The sequence below is a fragment of the Lissotriton helveticus genome, chromosome 10, assembly GCF_964261635.1.
Source record: "Lissotriton helveticus chromosome 10, aLisHel1.1, whole genome shotgun sequence".
NCBI lineage: Eukaryota > Metazoa > Chordata > Amphibia > Caudata > Salamandridae > Lissotriton > Lissotriton helveticus.
The window spans coordinates 446,832,749-446,851,046 of record NC_136071.1 but is presented as its reverse complement, the minus strand read 5'-3'; the positions used below and the strand labels follow the sequence as shown (position 1 = coordinate 446,851,046).

Here is an 18,298-nt window from a genome sequence, read left to right as displayed (position 1 = left end):
TTATATTTTCGTGCATTCCCTTTATTTCTGGGATTATAGTACACCTTGGGCAGGAAAGTTTGTAGCAATTCATGTTTAAAGATGAATGTTACTGCTTGAACTTTTTCACACGTGATTCCAACAGGCAGTTGGTCCCATCCCTTTGTGCACACCTTCTTGTCCTTGGGTATGATTCCAAGAGCTCCACAGTAAATGTTTTCAAAACACTTTCAATGAATTTTCAAAATAAAGTTTTATTGCTTTTGTCTTTTCTTAATTTGTCAAAATAAACTTTTGTAAATTTTGTTGTTTTCACATAGTAACGACGTTTAGAATGCATCTGGCTTCAACTCCTCCTATGCATTTCGGACATAGAGCCCTTCTTCAGGAAGCATCACTTAAGAAATATATATATATGTATGTGTATAACATATCAACAATAAATCTATATTCTCTAACTTCACTCTGTTTGTGCATAACATTGTGATACACTCGTGGTAATTGTTCATAACAAACTCACTTCGTGTATAGTGTTAAATTAACCTAGTGCCCAAAAATTGTGAATAGTGAAGTGTATTACATGCTTGTGCCAACGCGGACTCAAAAAAATGAATATCAGGGTATAACTTACATGCCAGACTTGTGGTTCTTAAGCATTCAAAAGAGGTTATAGAACTGTAAACAAAAGAAATTATCAGCATATTCAGGTTGGCGGTTATGACTACTAAAAAATACACAAAATTCTGGTATTGGCCTTTTCTAGTCAGATATAGGTACTTACATATGAGACACGAGAATCTCTTAAATCTTCAGCGTTCAGAATCTTAGTGACTCTCAAGTCTACATCGATCGGTATGTAGCTTCCTTGTAATGGTGTGTAAGCGGTCCTGATAGGACGTCTACCTCCGATCACGTGGTACTAGAGCTAAAAAACGGACTAAAAAACGAACTACGTATTGTACTAACGCAAGGTAGTAACATCTAATATGGCTGAGTATAGAAAGTGACAACAGATTTAGAAAACGGGCTAAAAAAGGAAAATAAGAAATAAAATCGCCAAAATAATATGATATGTGTAAGAATGTATGTAAATGTACGGGCACACGAGGTAATGTCATGTAAATATCTACAGTATAAAGAACAGGTTTGTTGTCTTCATCTCTAAGGAACCAAAGGGTTAAACCATAAAGTGTTCATGTTTCAATAGAGCTTATACATGTGTAAGAATATCAATTTACAAGTAACACCCAAATTCAATTCGGTCATTAAGTCCATGAGGCTTCATAGAGTTCATTTTGAATATCCAAAAGTTCTCTCTTTGGAGCAGGTATTTGTTCATGTCAGTACCCTCTCTGTTAGTCGCAGTTTCCAATATAATGAATTTCAATTGTGTAACAATATGGTGTTCTTCTACGAAATGTACTGCCACCGTAGCTTTTTGATTATGGATACGTATATTGGATTTATGTTCATTCAGACGTGTTTTGATTTTTCTCTCTGTTTTACCAATATATACTTTACCGCAGGGGCATTTCAATAGATATATAACATGGGTAGAGTCACATGTAGCATTTACTTTCAGCTAATGTTCTGTCCTTTCATTGGGTGTGTTATTGTGGTGCCCTTTATGATATTATTACAATTTCCACAATGCATACAAGGACGAGTGCCCTTGTATGTTATGGGTTCATCTGACCGCTTTCAACCGATCGATGTAGACGCGGCAAACTTCGTGTCTCATGTGTAAGTACGTATATCTGACGAGAAAAGGCCAATACCAGAATTTTGTTTATTTTTTAGTAGTCATAACCACCAACCTGAATATGCTGATAATTTCTTTTGTTTACAGTTCTATAACCTCTTTTGAATGCTTAAGAACCACGCGTCGGGCATGTAAGTTATACCCTGATATTCATTTTTTTTAGTCCGCGTTGGCACAAGCATGCAATACACTTCACTATTCACAATGTTTGGGCACTAGGTTAACACTATACACGACGTGAGTTTGTTGTGAACAATTACCACGAGTGTATCACAATGTTATGCACAAACAGAGTGAAGCTAGAGAATATAGATTTATTGTTGATATGTTATACACATACATATATATTTTTCTTTAGTGATGCTCCCTGAAGAAGGGCTCTATGCCCGAAATGCATAGGAGGAGTTGAAGCCAGATGCATTCTAAACGTCGTTACTATGTGAAAACAACAACATTTACAAAAGTTTATTTTGACAAATAAAGAAAAGACAAAAGCAATAAAACTTTATTTTGAAAATTCATTAAAAGTGTTTCGAAAACATGTACTGTGAAGCTCTTGGAATCATACCCAAGAACAAGAAGGTGTGCACAAAGGGATGGGACCAACTGCCTGTTGGAATCACGTGTGAAATATTTTATGAAACGCCCTGGACATGAGGCATTACCTTTGATCCACCCATAATAATAAACTAATCATATGAATAGTATTTTTCTAAACTATAAGTGAAAACGAGGCTGTGCACGAATCATTCATTTTTACAAGTACTACTCACGTCTGTCCAAGAATTCAGTAGCACACCATTCTGAAACTTATAAATAATATACAACATGCAATACGAAAGGATAACTAGGAGTACTGAAGCCAAAGCAGATACTTTTGCATTTGGGGAAGAGGAGGCATCTAAAATATATTCTCTAATACAAGAAGAATTGGCACAACCATCGACTATCCGAACCAAAGAACAAAACATAAAACAATTGCTATATTTATCTAAAAGACAACTTAACCAAAAACTCCATGCGAGTACATTGATTAAATATCATAGAGCACAGCGAATTCCCAGGGGACTACGAATTGCTTTGAAACCTTCTTTATGCAAAAACTCCAAAAGATTTCAAGACAAATGGTATGCTATCCTGAACAAATGTTCATTAGATTTGATTTTACTGATCATAGAAGAGCTATCAAACATCTTAGGAGAACTCAACAAAGAAATAGAGGAGATCTCTCAAGAATTGTCTACCATGGTATCAGAGGAGGAATTCTCAAAAACATTAGAGGAACTAAATGAACAAATCCAAAAACACACTCAAGAAATCAATGAGAGAAAGATTAGGAAGTTCAAGAGAGACACTCTTGACTACAAGTTGGAAGAGGTGTACACATGGGCTGATATGTACGCCCAACGACGAAGGAATTGTGGCTACACTAGTCATACTGATACGTCATCATCAGGAAGTGATCTTTCAAATAGACAATATCTCAGCTTAGATATGCTTCAAATGTATTTTAGTTTATAGGCCATCAGGGTCCATGTACAATTTGACTCCATCTCTTTTGGTGACTTGTCACATGTCTACCAAATACTGACCACTTAGTGGTATTGGACGATTTTTAATAAAAAAGGTGATGACACATCCAATATGGAAACACTACACTTGGTCAATTATTGCAGTGAACTTGGTACTACTATGCAGAGGCCCCACGCATTTTGCAGGGCATGCACTGGAGTACGTCATTGGCCCTCCCACACTAAGTTGACACAAAAGCACGGTACCTCTTATTTGGTCAGATCATAAGCTGATTCTATTCGGTATCAGCTTGAAGGAGAAAATCTCATATGGTCAGTTACAATCCTAAAGAGGCTTGAAATACAAGTATTCATAATTCCAGCCCCCAACATATTGATTCTGAGCTTGTAACCAACTCTGATAAGGTGGATAATGTGGATATTGTCTTCTTTGGATAAACTTATTCCCTAAATTCATTCAGATTGAAAGAAAAACACCTACCGCCCTATGTCACACTGATACTTTAAATTCAGCTAAAATGGAAGAAGTACTATAATCAACAAAGTAGGAGTGAGTACAAAAGTGAACTCCAGTTTTACAAATGATTGGTCAATAAAGAGAAAACTGATTATGATGACTTCAAAAACCCTAAGCGAGAGAAGTGTATCTTGTACAAATGTATGGTACATCCTACGGAGGACAATTAAATGGAGCCCTCACAAGAACAATGTAGCAAACTGTCAGACTCTTTCTATGATAAGATTGTTAATCTATCCCTTTTTGTAAGATAACCGAATCACTTGTTAATAAACAACTGAGAAGCTTTTTAGGAGATCACCACTATATTCATCCAACTCAATTAGGTTTTCGAAAAATATGAAATCAGTTTTGGCAAAGGTTACTAATGATATCAGTTTTATACTGAATGAAGAATGTGTGGCAGCTTTGATATTAATAGATCTGTCACCCCTCTTTAACACCATTTTGTACGCCATCCTATAGGATCACTCGGCTCAGCTCGAGGTTGTGAACACAATAAGTAAGTGTAATATTTGCATATTAGAGAGGCAACACACAAATAAAAATAACAAATGATCAGATTCACAGCGTTGGTCAAGAGATTTCTTATTGGTTTGAATTCTTTATTTTTCTTTACACTCGAACAGAAGCGGTAAAACGCACTACCTGCCTGTGGTATATATATATTTTTTTAAACTCTTTATTTGCGACTGCAAGGTTTACCACATTATATAACCAGTCAGTTCCATCAATGTACAGTCTTTTTGTTTTTTCTCCCACAATAAACTTCGGCAGACTTAAGTGGTATCAGTTTCACAATATTGCTTTTGCAATACACCGGGAGCATTTAAACAGGATCAGAATATACTAAAATAATCAGCCATAGAGTGGTCTGTCCCATGTACTATCGTGTATCACATCTGAGTTGTGTAACATTGATCTCATAGGACTTAAGTCTTAACCTTTCCCCAGCCCACCCCAACTCCCCCCACCCCGTCTCGCACGTCTCCTGGACTCTCCGCCTTTAGGATATTCTTTCTGGCATGAATAACAATCCCATTACCTGCCTGTGGTATAAGAACCGAAGTAGGACTAGAGACCTGTTTGACTTTTATCTTGCACACCGACTCTGAGGGCGGTCGTTTTTATGCCATTCATGGATAAGTGCACTTTACTGCTGATCATGATTCACAGTACGTACATTTTGGAGCTATGCTCTGTCTTACGAGCCCTGGAGCTCTTCTCTCTACATATGTATTGAGGGAGCACATTTATAAAGATGCATACATGCATGCTTTGGGCCGTATCGCACGTTCTAGACCTTGCAGGATAGACGTGACGTTTGCTACATACATATTGAGTGAATTTATTAGGTCGCCTGTACATCTCATGATTACAACTAATTCTGCGTCTCATGGGGTTTAAAACAAATGCCCACGGGGATCAAATTGCTTTGCACATTCGTGGTGGTAAATCTTATTTGGCGGTCTTAAGATCTGTATACATATCTGCTTGACAATAACAAAATTCGTGCTTGCGGTGGTTGTTTATTAACATTATATATACTTTTATGAATTTTGCTTTGGCATAGTCGAAGGTTCGTTAGCCCAGTACCCCTAACTCTCATGTTTTTTGTGCCAGATATAAGCTATTGTGTGTTGATACTATTTGGTAATGCATTTAGGGGTTTGTGAAAGGTTAGTCAGTTTAAGATATTAAGACTTATTTTTATGACTCCTTTCTTTCTTTTTCCCAAGTGTTATCAAACGCTTGGGCTTGAGAAATGAAGAAATGGCTTGGCTCATAATCGCTCACTGTTCTTTAAATGTATGATAATGATGTGTTTTAACCATTTTGCCTCAAAGCTTGAACTACTGATTTCTACAACCATGTGTAATTAAGGCGCTGCGGGCACTACATATATCAAATATATTGACCATCGGATACTGGTGACCTGACCTCAGGACACCCCCCCACGCCGCACGGCCCTCCAGCTGTAGCGCGTCTCGCCCTGCTGGGCGCCCTCACCGCTGCTCGTTCTCTCCCCACTTCTGGCTACGTAATTCCGCTGTTCCCTTGTGTTGCCCCCTTGCAATTTCGTGTCTTGCTGCCTTGTGACTGTGTTTATTATTTCCACTGCCATTTAGATTGTAGTTGCCCCCTTGTAATTTCGTGCTTGGTGCCTGTGACTGTGTTTCTTATTTCCCCCACTGCCAATTAGACTGTAGTTGCCCCCTTGTAATTTCTTGTCTTGCTGCCTGTGACTGTGTTTCTTATTGCCACCTCTGCCAATTAGATTGGAGTTGGGCCCGATAAGCTTATCCCCCTGGTGTGACCCCACCCGCTTCCCGCCGCCGATCTCCCGCACCCCCGCCCCCATTCGCCTCCGCTACCCCATTGGCCGCCCCGCTCCCGCCTCCCAGCTGCTCCTCCCTTCCACTTCGCCTCATATGGAGCCCGCGCGGCGTAGGCGAGTGTGACCTGACCTCAGGACACCCCCCCCACGCCGCACGGCCCTCCAGCTGTAGCGCGTCTCGCCCTGCTGGGCGCCCTCGCCGCTGCTCGTTCTCTCCCCGCTTCTGGCTACGTAATTCCGCTGTTCCCTTGTGTTGCCCCCTTGCAATTTTGTGTCTTGCTGCCTTGTGACTGTGTTTCTTGTTTCCACTGCCATTTAGATTGTAGTTGCCCCCTTGTAATTTCTTGTCTTGCTGCCTGTGACTGTGTTTCTTATTTCCACCTCTGCCAATTAGATTGGAGTTGGGCCCGATAAGCTTATCCCCCTGGTTTGACCCCACCCGCTTCCCGCCGCCGATCTCCCGCACCCCCGCCCCCTTTCACCTCCGCTACCCCATTGGCCGCCCCGCTCCCGCCTCCCACCTGCTCCTCCCTCCCACTTCGCCTCATATGGAGCCCGCGCGCACGCGCAGAGGTCACGCGCAGCGGGCGTGCCGATTGTGCGCCGAAGGCGCGCCAAAGGCAAGCCCGTCTGCGCCCGTCCGCGCCCGTCCGCGCCTGGACCACGCCCAGCGCCAGGACCCCTGGCACCCGACGACGCCAGACCACACGACAGACCTACGACGCCGCCACCCTCCACGCACTCAACGCCGGTCGAAACCCCGCCTGCTACCGAGCCACCCCGAAACACTCCCACGGGCCCTTCACCTGCCAAGCCTGCAAATTCACCTGCCTCCGGACCTGCACCGCACCCGACAAGCCGAGCACCAACAACAACCACCTCAAGTGCATCCTGCTCAACACCCGCTCTGTCCACAGACATGCCGTCGAACTCTGGAACCTGCTCGAAACAACGTCACCAGACGTCGCCTTCCTCACAGAAACCTGGATGAACGCCTCCTCAGCGCCTGACATCGCCATAGCCATCCCGGACGGATACAAGATCACCCGAAAGGACCGCGTCAACCAGACTGGAGGAGTCATCGCCATTGTACACAAGAATACCATCCGCATCACGACCAACCCCGACGACACCTTCACCGCCGCCGAACACCTCCACTCCCAGATACACAACGACCCCAAGACCACCCTCAGAGGCACCCTCATCTACAGACCCCCGGGACCACGCACCCAATTCAGCGAAGACATCGCCGACTTCATCAACCCGCACGCCCTCCCCTCCGCCGACTACATCCTCCTAGGGGACCTCAACTTCCACCTGGAGAACAACAAGGACCGCAACACCGCCACCCTGCTGGATAACCTCGCTAACCTCGGACTCAAGCAACTGGTGAACACCCCCACCCACTACGCCGGCCACACGCTTGACCCCGTCTTCTCCTCCAGCAAGCACATCTCCTTCAGCCACTCCACTGACCACAGCTGCATCCAATTCAGCTTCAGAAAAACCACCACCCACAACAGGGTCCTCGCAGGAGCTGGAAGAAGATCACCGCCGAGCAGCTCACCACCTCCCTCCGCCAGAACCCTCCCGCCAGCACAACTGACCCCAACAAAGCAGCCAGCAACCTCACACAGTGGCTCACCAACTGCGCAGATGACCTCGCACCACTGAAGGACCCTCCCAGCCGACCCGGCAGTAAGAAAGCCCCCTGGTACTGAAGGACCCTCCCAGCAGACCCGGCAGTAAGAAAGCCTCCTGGTTCACTGACGAACTCAAGACCTCCAAGAAGAACTGCCGCACCCTCGAGAAAGAGTAAGTGAAACAAAAGGAGCTAGGCCCATAAGGACAGGTGGGAAGGCTGGACCTTATCTTAAGCAAAAACACCCAAAACTTTGCCTAACCACCTACGTTTAGATCCACATTTATGGAAAGTTGAAAACGCTCACTGTCAAATTCAACAAGGTACTTTTATTTATACCAAACAATTTTTCAATTTTATCAAAATTTGTCGAAGGAGGTACATCAAAACACACAAAGACACTTATCTATTATACATATTTACACTATACAAAAATACATGAAATGTGATCAATAACTAATAATTTGAAAAAACCTTACAACAAAACAGAACAATATTGACATATGTAAAAAACTAACCCTCGAGAAAGCCTGGCGCCAGGACCTGACCACGGACAACATGACGGCCCTCAAGCACGCCACCAACAAACACCACCAGCTGATCCGCACCACCAAGAAGACAGCATTCAAAGAACGACTGGACAACAGCGCCCACAACAGCAAGGAACTCTTCAGCATCGTCAAAGAGTTCTCCAACCCCAGCGCCGGAAACAACGACATCACTCCCTCGCAAGACCTATGCGACTCACTCGCCTCGTTCTTCCACCGCAAGATCGCCGATATACACAACAGCTTCGACGCACCAACCACGCACCCAACCAGCGAACCAACGCCCCCCACCACCACCCTGTGCGCCTGGACCCCGATCAGCACCGAAGACACCACCCGCACAATGAACACCATCCACTCCGGATCACCAACCGACCCCTGCCCCCACCACGTCTTCAACAAGGCCGACTCCATCATCGCACCCCAACTTCGGGACATCATCAACACCTCATTCAACACCGCCACCTTCCCGGAGACCTGGAAGCACGCCGAGCTCAGCGCCCTCCTGAAGAAACCAACAGCGGACCCCACCGACCTCAAGAACTGGAATGAAATGAAATGAAAAAAGAAACTTAATAAAGCGCACTGCGGCCAAGCGGCTTCCTGGCGCTGGGGACTAGATCAGACTCAATGAGGGGATCCGAGGGAACTAACCGGGGAATGCCTGAGAAAACAGGAATGTTTTTAAGGCTTTACGGAAGTGGGTGTAAATGGGGATGGAACGAATGGAAAGAGGAAGACTGTTCCAGAACCGAGGGGCCGAAACCGAGAAACGGGTGCCCCCCGTTCTCGATTTGCGGAAGCGGGGGACGTGCAAAAGGGACAGAGAGGAGGAGCGGAGAGTGCGGCTAGGGGCATAGGGAGTGATGAGAGAGCTGATAAAGAGGGGAGCTGAGTGGGTGTGCGCCCGAAATGCCAGGCAGGCCAATTTAAAAAAAGATCTAAGATGCACTGGGAGCCAATGGAGGGACTTGAGTGCGGAGGTGATGTGGGAAGATTTGGGGAGACGAAGAATAAGGCGGGCTGCTTGGTTTTGGATGGCCTGAAGACGGCGGGTTTCGTAGGCAGGTATGCCCACGTACAGGCCATTCCCATAGTCAAGGCGGGAGGTAATAAGAGCCATGACTATCGATTTGAGGGCGTCCGCAGAAAAATATCGAGAGATCTTCCGAATGAGGCGAAGGGATAGAAAGCAAGAAGATACAACGGAACTAACTTGGGCATGCATAGTTAGGTCATGACTGACCTTGATGCCCAGGGTCCGAACGGAGGAGACCGGTGAAGGGGGGGAACCGAAGGAAGGGGGCCAGTGAACCGTGGACCATGGATTTAAGGGACCACCCGTGAGGACAAGCTCCGTCTTGTCCGGATTGAGCTTCAAATGGTTGATGCTCATCCATTCAGAAATAAAGACTAAGGTAGAACAGAACTTAGGAAGAGAGTCAGAGGGGGAGGAAAGATCAAAGACGAGCTGGAGGTCATCCGCGTAATTATACACCGAGACCCCCAGCTCGCGAAGAGAGATGATAAGAGGGTAAATATAAAGATTGAAAAGAAGAGGGGAAAGGGAGGAACCTTGGGGGACCCCACAGGAGACCAAACGGGGGGGAGCGGAGTAACCCGAGAGGTGGACCGCTTGGGACCTACCCTGAAGAAAGGACGCCAGCCAAGAAAAGGCAGCGCCCCGAACGCCCGCTGCGCTGACACGGTCGAGAAGGATGGAATGATCGACCGTGTCAAACGCAGCGGACAAATCGAGGAGGACCAGGGCTTGGGGAAGATTGATGTCAGCTTTCCCCTTAAGTTCGTCCAGGACCGCAATGACCACTGTCTCCGTGGAGTGTCCTGGGCGAAAACCCGCCTGATGGGAGGCCAAAAGGTGGTTCTCCTCGACATAAGTGGACAGGCAAGATGTAACGTAGCTTTCAAGGATCTTACCCAGGTAAGGAAGAAGAGAGATGGGCCTGAAATTAGAGAGAAGAGAAGGGTCAAGACCAGGTTTTTTAAGAATAGGTAAGACTATGGCGGTTTTGAAGGAGGAAGGAACAGAACCCAAGGCCAGGGAAGCGTGGAGAAGGGCAAGGGGAGGAGCAGGGCAGCTGAGGAAGAGAGTTTTGAGAATCCGTGCCGGAGCACAATCCACCGGAGAACCGGACTTGACTTTCGTAAGCAGATTGAGGAAACGGTCCGTGGAAATGGGGGGAAAGTGATCCAGAAAGGAAGAGGGTGGAAGGAGGGGGCAGGAAACACCAGATTGATGCACCTTGGGAATATTGGCCTTTATGTTGGCAATCTTGTCAATGAAGTAGTCATTGAGTGAAGAGCAGAGGGTCTGGGATGGAACAAGACTAGTGCTGGTGCGGTCAGAGGTGGCAAGACTATGGACCAGGGAGAAAATGTCTCGGGGTTTATTAGCGGAGAGGGCAACTCTCTCGGTGAAGTACTTAGTTTTGGCCGCAAGGATCGCTTTTTTGTAGTCGTTGAGGAGGAGTCTATATTTAGCACAGAGAGTGGGACAATAATGTCGTCTCCAATGGCGTTCCGATCGCCTAAGATCGAGTTTGAGGTCTTTGAGCTCCCTGGTGAACCATTTATGAGCGTCGTAGGGGCGGACGGATTTGACCTTCTTGAGCGGGGCGACCTTGTCGCAGGAAGAGGAGAGCCAGGTGCTGATGACTTCTGTCTGTGAGTCCAAAGAGAGGTTGGTAAGATCAGGTGCTGAGGAGGCCAGGGAGATCGAGAGGGAGTTAAGGTCCGTTTGGTTCCAGCTACGAGCTAGTATATTTTTGGGTAGAGGCAGTTTGTCAGTCGAGGCTGAAAAAATAGAAAATGAAATAATGGAATGATCAGACCAAATGCAAGGGAGTATGGAGGGAGGTGAAACATCACGGCGCAATGACCAGATTTGGTCCAGGATGTGGCCCTGGACATGGGTGGGGGCCGAGATGTGGGACAAGAAGTTCAGACTCTGGAGGGTGGCAGAAAAGTCTTTAGAAGAGAGGTCTTCCCTCGGGTCACCTGGCCAGTAGTTGAAATCACCAAGCAGAACAACCGAGGAGTTGTTAACCGCCAGGGTGGCCAGGAGATCCTGTAAAGCGGCTACAAATAAAGGCATGGCTTGGGGGGGACGGTACATAAGGACAACGGTGAGAGGAACGGAAAGATTGAGAGATCGCGCCACCAGATAGTCCACGCTAGGTATGGGGGGGTGAGGAAGGAGTTGAAATTTCAAGGTGGAGCGAATAATCATCGCCACGCCGCCCCCCGCCTTACCAGCCGGGCGATCAGCTCGGAGAGCGTAATATATGTCAGGAATAATGGCCAGAAGATCCGGGAGAGAATCCGTGGAAAACCAGGTTTCGGTAACAAATAAATAGTCTGGAGAGTCTGTGTTCAAGAGGTTGAAAAGTTCCATCTGATGCTTGACTGCAGAACGAGTGTTAAGCAAACAAGCGACAGCTGCAGGAGGGGCAGGTGAAGAACGAGAGGCGAACAGCGGATCAGAGGAGGGAGAGGTGGAGCTGTTGGTGGGAGGGAAAGAACAGAGAGGGTGGGGGACAAGTATACCAAGGGAATCAAGGTGTTGCAACAGGGAGGGGGGAGGAGGAGAGGCGGCAGGATGTGCAGAGAGTTGGGCTGAGGAATAGACCAGAGGATGGGCAGAGTCTGTGGCCCCTGGTCCCGGCCCGCCACGGACGGGCGCAGACGGGCTTGCCTTAGGCGCGCCTTTGGCGCGCAAACGGCGCGCCCGCTGCGCGTACGTGGAAAGCACATGTTTTTGTGACGATGTTCAGGGCGTGGCCTCGTACAGGTGGACGTGGCCTGAGGGGAGGCTCGCTGGAGGCGGCAAGTGGGGAAAGCCTGTCCCGCAGCAGTGTTCACCTCGGCTGCGCGGGGGTCAGGAAAAGGAACAAAGCCCCAGAAACAGGTAGGAGTGAACAGGAGTTAAAAACAGACCAGTAACCACAATTTTTTTTTAAAAATCGAGTTTTTAAGTTTTAGGCTGTGCTCCCAGGGAAGCCTCAGGAGTATCCAGATCAGGGGCAGAGCTCGTAATCAGCTCCGGTTAAGAAGGCGGGTGGGCGTGGCCTCGTACAGGTGGGCGTGGCCTGAGAGGAGGCTCGCTGAAGGCGGCAAGTGCGGAAAGCCTGTCCCGCAGCAGTGTTCACCTCGGCTGCGCGGGGGTCAGGAAAAGGAACAAAGCCCCAGAAACAGGTAGGAGTGAACAGGAGTTAAAAACAGACGAGTAACCACAAATTTTTAAAAAAGATCGAGTTTTTAAGTTTTAGGCTGTGCTCCCAGGGAAGCCTCAGGAGTATCCAGATCACTACCGTCCCATCTCGCTCCTCCCTTTTCCTGCCAAAGTCATTGAAAAGACCGTCAACAGACAGCTTGCCACCTTCCTCGAGACGAACAGATCCCTCGACCCTTCGCAGTCCGGCTTCCGAGCCAACCACAGCACCGAGACCGCCCTCATCGCAGCCACTGACGACATCAGAACCCTGCTCGACAACGGAGAAACAGCAGCCCTCATCCTCCTGGACCTCTCTGCAGCGTTCAACACTGTCTGCCACCACACCCTAATACAGCGCCTCAGCAACATCGGAATCCGAGAGAAGGCACTGGAGTGGGTCATCTCGTTCCTCGCTGGAAGAACCCAGAGAGTCCGCCTCCCCCCGTTCAGATCCGAGGCCACCGAAGTCCTCTGCGGCGTACCACAAGGGTCTTCACTCAGCCCAACCCTCTTCAACATCTACATCAGCCTTCTCACAGCCATCGCACGCAAAAACAACCTCAACATCATCTCCTACGCCAACGACACCCAACTGATCCTCTCCCTTACCAACGACCCCGCCACCGCCAGAACCAGCCTACACGAAGGGATGAAAGAAGTCGCCGAATGGATGAAGAACAGCCGCCTGAAACTGTACTCAGACAAGACGGAAGTCCTCATCCTGGGATCATCGCCCTCCGCCTGGGATGACTCCTGGTGGCCCCCTGTCCTGGGCACCACCCCCAAACCAACGGACCACGCACGCAACCTGGGCTTAATCCTGGGCTTCTCCCTCTCGATGACCAGACAAGTCAACGCCGTCTCATCATCATGCTTCAACACCCTGCGCATGCTCCGTAAGATCTTCCGATGGATCCCCACCGAAACCAGGAAGACGGTCACCCAGGCACTCGTCACCAGCCGACTGGACTACAGAAACACCCTCTACGCCGGAACCACAGCCAAACTTCAGAAAAGACTCCAGCGCATCCAGAACGCCTCAGCATGACTCATCCTGGACATCTCCCATCACAGCCACATCTCCTGCCATCTGAGAAACCTGCACTGGCTCCCCGTCAGCAAGAGGATCACGTTCAGGCTCCTCACCCACGCACACAAGGCACTCCACGACCTGGGCCCCAAGTACCTCAACAACCGCCTTACCTTTTACGCACCCACCCGCCAGCTACGATCGACCAGCCTCGCCCTCGCCACCGTACCAAGCATCCGCAAAGTCACCGCCGGGGGAAGATCCTTCTCCTACCTGGCAGCCAAGACATGGAACTCCCTCCCGATCCACCTCCGGCTGACCCAGGATCATCTCTCCTTCTGGAAGCTCCTCAAGACGCAGAGAATTCTGCAAAAACTCTTTTTAATATTGTAAAAGACTTTGTCAAGCCTCCCGCTATGACCCCCAGAACCTCTCTTGCCAGACCCTATGTAATGGTCTGTCTGATTATTTCCAAGATAAAATTGAGAGAATCACTTCCTCTTTTCCGTCGGCCCTAACTCCTGTACTATCTCCTCCCACGGCTAAGAACAAGGACTATACCGCGCCGTCATTGGTAACTTTTAAGGACCTCACCACTGAGTCTGCACTTAAACTGCTCACTCAGTGTAAATCTGGTTCCCCTTTAGACCCGGTCCCGCCCAAGGTCATGGGTAGCCTAGCTCCCCTTCTGATCTAACCACTTATTTCAATCTGGAACTCCTCTCTTCATTTGGGCCAATTCCCAACGGCTTGGAAGGAGGCTATGCTAGTCCCCATCCTGAAGAAGGTGGATGCGGACCCGGCGCAATTTTGTAACTGCAGTCCCATCTCCCTCCTCCCTAAACCAGCGAAGGTCTTGGAAAAGGCCGTACAGCTACAACTTGCGGATTATTTGGAGACCACGATTCCCAGTCGGGTTTCAGAACTGGTTTCAGTACTGAGACAGTGCTTCTGGAGGTTTCTGAGACCATTCGAGAGTGTGTGGATAGAGGCGAGGAGGCCATGTTGGTCCTCCTCGACCTATCCGCCGCTTTCGATACGGTGTCCCATAAGATACTATTGGATCGTTTAAAGCAGATCGGATTGAGTGGTCCCGTTCTGTCGTGGATCAGCTCCTTTCTTAAAGGACGAACGCGGAGGGTTCTCCTTAAACCATTTCAATCTGAGAGTAAGCCCCTTGTCTGTGGAGTTCCGCAGGGCTCTGCGTTGAGCCCATTGTTTTTTAATGTTTATTTGGCCCCGTTGGCTAAGGTGGTTGAGTCGTGGGGGGTCAGAGTGATCTCGTATGCTGATGATACACAGCTAGTGTTTTCATTTAGAGATCACTCTGACTCCAGCTTTGCCAGCTTCCGCCACTGTATTGGCGAAATATGCTCCTGGATGACTGCTAACCATCTTAGGCTCAACACCGATAAGACGGAGGTCTTGTTTTTTATTCAAAAAATCACAATACCGCCTACTCTGTGGTGGCCTGCTGTGTTTAATCCCCCCCTATGCCTGCTCAAACTGTCCGTAATATGGGCTTTCAGTTTGACGATGCCCTCTCGTGTAAAACCCAAATAAATATGGTTACTGCAGCCTGTTTCTGGAAACTACGCATGATGAGAAACATTTTTCCATATCTACCCATGGATGCCCGCAGAACGGTTACGCACGTCCTAATAACATCTCACTTGGATTATGCCAACAGTCTCTACGCTGGGGCCCCACTGTATCAAATCGAACGCCTACAGATTGTTCAGAACGCGGCGGCGAGGCTGATTGGCAATATTCCCTACCGTCAGTCGGTTGCATCCTACCGTAAAGAGCTACACTGGCTCCCTATCTCCAGTCGCATCCAGTTTAAGATGCTGACTCTTGCCTTTCGGGCCCTTAATGGGTCAGGACCAGGATACCTACGAAAGAGACTAGTACTCTCCCAATCGGTCAGATCTCTACGGTCTAACAACCTACGTCTTATAATAGTCCCTCGGTTCCGTCGCTCTAGAATGGGCGGTAGAGCCTTTGCAGTTGTGACGGACACATTTTGGAACAACCTCCCGCTAGACCTTAGGTTCATTCCGTCTGAATCACTTTTTCGTAGCCGACTGAAGACCTGGCTATTCTCCTCTGCATAAGTATGCCTTCCTTTCTAGTCAGTAGTCTACAGCGCCGGGACACCCCCGCTGGGGGTAGCCGTGCGCTTTACAAGCTTCATAAATAATAATAATAATAATAATAATAATAATAATAATAATAAGACCTGGCTCTTCGAGCAGTAGCGGACCCCTCCCCCCCAGCGCCTTGAGACCCTCCCGGGTGAGTAGCGCGCTATACAAATGCCCATGATTGATTGATTGATTGATTGATTTACACATGGTCCATACATTTCTTGAGGTAATTAATGGTACAGTTTACATGAGATATGCCAATCATGGTTTGTGCTGCACTATTTGATGATGGGGTGTACTTCTAACAGGTGCGGCAAATTAATTGTCCTTTTAGACTTTATGGTGACAAAGGCACATTTTTATTTGTGTCATCCCACTCGATGATTTAAAATAATTTGAACAATGAACTGACCAATTTAGGATTAACGCCATCACATGGGTGATAGGTGTTGGCATGCACTCTCATAGTCCTCTTTTTCTCTCTACTTTCACTTCTAGGGGGCTCATTACGATGCTGGTCGGACGAGCGTCCGACCAACATATAGTGGAATTGGGACCAAGCGACAAGTAATCGGAGGTCCCACCTGCCCAATTATAGTGCGACTGCCGTGTAGTCGGTCGGAATCATACATTTTTCCATTGCGGCTTGTGCTGCACAAACCACAATGGAAAAACGGATGTTTACAAACATCCATGCCTCGGGTGCCAGGCACCATGTGGTGCCTGGCTCTGCTAGGGCCCCCCAGAGACCCATTCTGGCGGCCTTTTAATGGCAGTCGTACGACCATGAAAAGGCAGTTGGATTGGGCCATCGTAATCCCTATGGTGGTGGCTTAGCAGACACTGCCTTATTGTAGTGTATTACGTTCCAACCAACGATTGGACAGGCTCTTTGATAATGTGCTGGTCGGACTAAGGCATCAGATGTAGAACGGACCTCCACCGACAGGCCATAAGTGGCAGTCCAGTCCGTCTGACATCATAATTGGGCCCCTGGTCTTGTGCAGTTATTGTTTACTTTTAGGTTTTTTCCTTTCCTCCCCCAACCCTCCTACACCGGGTCTTAATTGTATTTGTCTTTATGCTCACTGAAGCACGTTTGGTACACAGTGTATGATATAAATAGTGCTACCATGCATTTTTTTCTGGCGGATATGGAGTCTTCAACTTGTTGGTATTGTCTGTACCTTGATGCAGGAAGAACAGTGTTACCTTATATTTACTGTGCTCTTGTACTTCACTTTTTATAATGTCGCAAGGTCTTATACATGAACCCTTGTCTGTCCTAACATCTCATAGTGCATAGTGCTTATAATGGATGGTTGCTGTTCCATGTGCGCCTACTACAGTAGTTCATACTGGATTTGCTGGGATATGGACCATTCATAGTGATTTTTGGTAAGATTATATACAAGAATGCGACGGTGCCTTCCCATGTCATTTCCATTTAGGCCTATTTTAGAAAGACTAAGACGTTTTGTCAAGATGACTTTTTCTACTTGCTTTATTTATTTAAAATTTTTAAATAGCGCGCAGTTACCCTTGGGCATCCCAGCGCTTTTCCAGACACCATCAGATAATAAAAATGGCAAGATTAGTGCAGTCAAGCAGGAAACAACTGAGTTTTAAGCTTTACACGATATTTTCATTGTGTTCTTCCGAAATCTTTCCTTTTTTCATATTCTTTTAATATAGTTTCTATATGATAATCACTAGCTTTTGTCTAGTTAAATAGATTGCCCCTGCTGCATACTCTTATCTGCCTATCTAGAGAGGTTTCAATAATGTTATCGATATGTCAAAATCTGTACTTTACATTGTCCTGCTTCCTGATATCATATGTAAGGCTATGAACGTTTATCTACTTTGACATACAAATTGTTTTCCAACTATTTTGCCAACTAAGTATTTTAGATAGTAGCGATCAGGATCACATGTTAATAGTACTGTTTGAACCTTATTTGTATAATTTATGTAATATTTTGTGTTTATTATTTGTTTTCTTGACTGAAGCACAGTTGATTGGGTTACCATGTGTCTATATGTCTGTATTTTTTTTTAGAGTGTTTTCTTTGATGCTGTCTGTGCAGGCTTTTTTTAATAAGAAATAGTTATTGTATTTTTATATCTTAATGTGTTGCAGCCTTGATGAAGTCCTATTTCGGGTGAAATGCATTGACTGCGCTTCTTTTTGTGTGTGAAGAAGGATAAAGAATTTAAAACAATAAGAAATCGCTTGACCAACGCTGTGAATCTAATCATTTGTTATCTTTATTTTGTGTGTTGCCCCTCTAATGTGCAAAAATTATCTTTATTTCGGGTCATTTGGCTCTATAGAGGTGGGCAACAAGTAAACATACTTTGTGGAAGTCCCAAGTGGTGCAATACAGCGGTCCTTACCTATCTTTATTTTTCTTGCACAATACACAAATGTTTCACTTTATTTTTGCAGAATCGCACCTAAACTGTGTGACTGGCTAATTTTTAGTCCTCTGATACACCGTGTTTTTTCTGGCCTAATTCACAGGATCAGCCTTACGCCCCACACTATTCAACTTATATGTGG

At 46.9% G+C, this 18,298-nt stretch overlaps 1 protein-coding gene across 1 annotated transcript in view; it reads left to right on the top strand.

The window, feature by feature from the left end:
- The window catches only part of TELO2 (telomere maintenance 2), a 659,928-nt gene that overhangs the window by 96,135 nt on the left and 545,495 nt on the right, over positions 1–18,298 (top strand). The window lies entirely within an intron of this gene.